General features: G+C 42.6%; 1 protein-coding gene and 1 pseudogene across 2 annotated transcripts in view; both read right to left on the bottom strand.

The window, feature by feature from the left end:
* The window catches only part of RBMS2 (RNA binding motif single stranded interacting protein 2), a 57,190-nt gene that overhangs the window by 43,338 nt on the left and 10,758 nt on the right, over positions 1-3,094 (bottom strand). The gene's annotated exons all lie outside the window — the stretch shown is intronic.
* On the bottom strand, positions 1,106-1,374 carry LOC111725540 (annotated as a pseudogene).

The raw sequence follows: 3,094 nt of genomic DNA, 5'->3' as shown, positions 1-3,094 counted from the left end.
AAAAAAAAAAAAAAAAAACTAGGATCGAATATTAAAACACTTGAATCTATACAGTCTAACTGCTAAGCCCTAAGTAACTTCTAATTCCTAACATACTTTGAATCTCAAAAAGACAGTAACCCTGGCTCGGTGCTTGTGGCTCAAGCAGCTAAGGCACCAGCCACATACACCTGAGCTGGTGGGTTCAAATCCAGCCTGGCCCGCCAAACAACAATGACAGCTGCAACCAAAAAATAGCCAGGCATTCTAGCAGGTGCCTGTGGTCCCAGCTACTTGGGAGACGGAGGCAGGAGAATCGCTTAAGCCCAGGAGTTGGAGGTTGCTGTGAGCTGTAACACCATGGCACTCTCTCCAGGGTGATAGCTTGAGGTTCTGTCTCAAAAAAAAAAAAAATACGAAAAAGACAGTGACCCAAATAAAACCAGTCCTAGGGAGAGTGTTAACCTAGTTTATCAAACTCATCATCTTAATCTAAGTTTGGGAATGGGGTGGAGGCTGGAGGTAAGGGGTGGGTGGACATGAGGATTAGTTGCTGAAGTGAGAACTGAATACCAAAAACCATTTATCTAAACAAAGGGATAAGGTCTCCAAAAAAGGAGGAGAAAATTCTATTCCATACCTAGAGAGGCATATGAAAGATTATGTAAGAATTTCCACAGGGTCACACAGTCCACAGTCACATAAAAATTATCAACCCCCTCTATTCCAGGTTCATTATCCGTGGGTTCAACCAATCAAAAATACTCAGGAAAAAAAATATTACACAAAGTTCCAAAAAGCAAGCTATGAATTTGCAGCACACCTAATACTACATTAAACCTATTCAAATGAAGTGATGTGTAGGCATTGTAGTAGGTATTGCAAGTAATCTAGAGATGCCAGGAGCAGTAGCACTTGACTAGGCCAGGTTTCTAGCACTTTGGAAGGTGAGGCAGGAAGATCGCTAGAGCCCGGGAGTTTGAAGTTGCAGTGAGCTATGACAACACCACCACTGCACTCTACCTGTTCACAGACCACATGACTTTATTTATTTATTTTTTCTTTACAGACAATACAAATGCTTTATTTAACACTTTCAGGTCATTCTTGTTAAGTCAAGTGGTCACAACCGTGATGTCCAGGACACAGCAGCCAAGTTCAGCGTAGCCTCGGAGCTTCTCTTTCCAGCTCTAACAGGGTGAACACGTCACCCTTGCGCATGAGGCCTTTCACATTGCGAATGATGGAGCGGCTCCTGTTGTCCATAAATTCCACGCACACCTGCGTGCACTGTCCCTGAGAGCCGATCCTGCCCAGCACCTTGGTAACCCTGGCCAGCTTTATCGGCTGCACGCGGCTGGTATCCAGGATGGAGGCACGGCAGCTGGAAAGCATAACTTTATTTTTTATTTACTTATTTATTTATTTGAGACAGAGCCTCAAGGTGTCGCCCTGGGTACAGTGCCATGGTGTCACAGCTCACAGCAACCTCCAACTCCTGGGCTTAAGTGATTCTCTTTTCTCAGCCTCCCAAGTAGCTGGGACTACAGGCGCCCACCACAATGCCTGGCTATTTTCTTGTTGCAGTTTGGCCAGGGCCGGGCTTGAACCCGCCGCCCTCGGTATATGGGGCTGGCGCCCTACCCACCGAGTCCTATTTTTTTTTTGGTTGTAGTTGTCATTGTTGTTTGGCAGGCCCGGGCTGGATTCAAACCAACTAGCTTTGGTGTATGGGGCTGGTGCCTTAGCGGCTTGAGCTACAGACGCCAAGCCCACATGACCTTATACACAGAAAATCCTAAAGATTCTGGGGAAAAGGCTATTAGAAGTACAGATTCAGCAAGTTTCAGGATACAAAATCAATTTACAAAGTCAGCTGTGTTTCTATACACTAACGATGAAAAATTTGGAAAGGAAATTAAGAACATCATTCTACTTACAATAGCAACAAAAACAATAAAATACTTCAGAATAAGGTCAACCAAGGAGACAAAAGACTTATATACTGAAAACAAAAACACTGCTGAAAGAAATTATAGAAGATATATGTAGTATCTGTTGTATAAGGAAAGACTTCCCATGTACATGCATTAGAAGAATATTGCTAAGATGTCAACACGAACTAAAGAATTTTACAGATTTAATTCAATCCCTAACAAAATCTCAATGATTTTTTTTTTGGATGGGGCTGGGTTTGAACCCACCGCCTCTGGCATATGGGGCTGGCGCCTTACTCCTTTGAGCCACAGGCACTGCCCTCAGTGATATTTATTACAGAATTTTTAAAAATCCATCCTAAAATTCATCTGGAATCTTAAGAAACCCCAAATAGCCAAAACAATCTTGAAAAGGAACAAAGTTGGAGAACAGACACTTTCTCATTTCAAAATGTATAAAGACAGACACACAGAACAATGGAATAAAATAGAAACTCCAAAAATATGATCAAATGATTTTTTTTTAGTTTTTGGCTGGGGCTGGGTTTGAACCCGCCACCTCCAGTATATGGGGCCAGTGCCCTACTCCTTTGAGCCACAGATGCCGCCCCAAATAATTTTTTTTTTTTTGAGACAGAGTCTCACTATGTTGCCCTCAGTAGAGTGCTATGGAATCATAGCTCACAGCAACCTTGGACTTAAATGATTCTCTTGCCTCAGCCTCTCAAGTAGCTGCGACTACAGGCACCTGCCACAATGCCTGGCTATCTTTTTGTTGTTGTTGTCATTGTTGTTTCGCTAACCCCGGCAGGGTTTGAACCCACTGAAGTTAACCACTAAGCTATATGGGCACTGAGCCAGGATCTCACTTTTGCTCTGGCTGGTCTTTAACTCCTGAACTCAAGCAATCCAACCACCTTTGCCTCCTGGCCTTCAAATAAATTTTGACGAGGATGTCAAGACCTTTCAATAGAGAAAGGATATCCTTTTCCACAAATGGTAATGAGAAAACTGGATATCCACATACAAAAGAATATAGTTGGACTTGCTTTACAATATATATAAGAATTATCTAAAAAACGGATCAAAAACCTAATATAAGACTTAGATCTATAAAACTTTTAGAAAAAGGTCAGACATAGCATTTCATGCCTGCCATCCCAGCACTTTCGGGGGCC

Source organism: Otolemur garnettii, unplaced genomic scaffold (assembly GCF_000181295.1).
Source record: "Otolemur garnettii isolate 467f Iridium unplaced genomic scaffold, OtoGar3 scaffold00043, whole genome shotgun sequence".
Lineage (NCBI taxonomy): Eukaryota > Metazoa > Chordata > Mammalia > Primates > Galagidae > Otolemur > Otolemur garnettii.
Note: the sequence above shows the minus strand (reverse complement) of the source record. Positions and strands in the feature narration are given on the sequence as shown.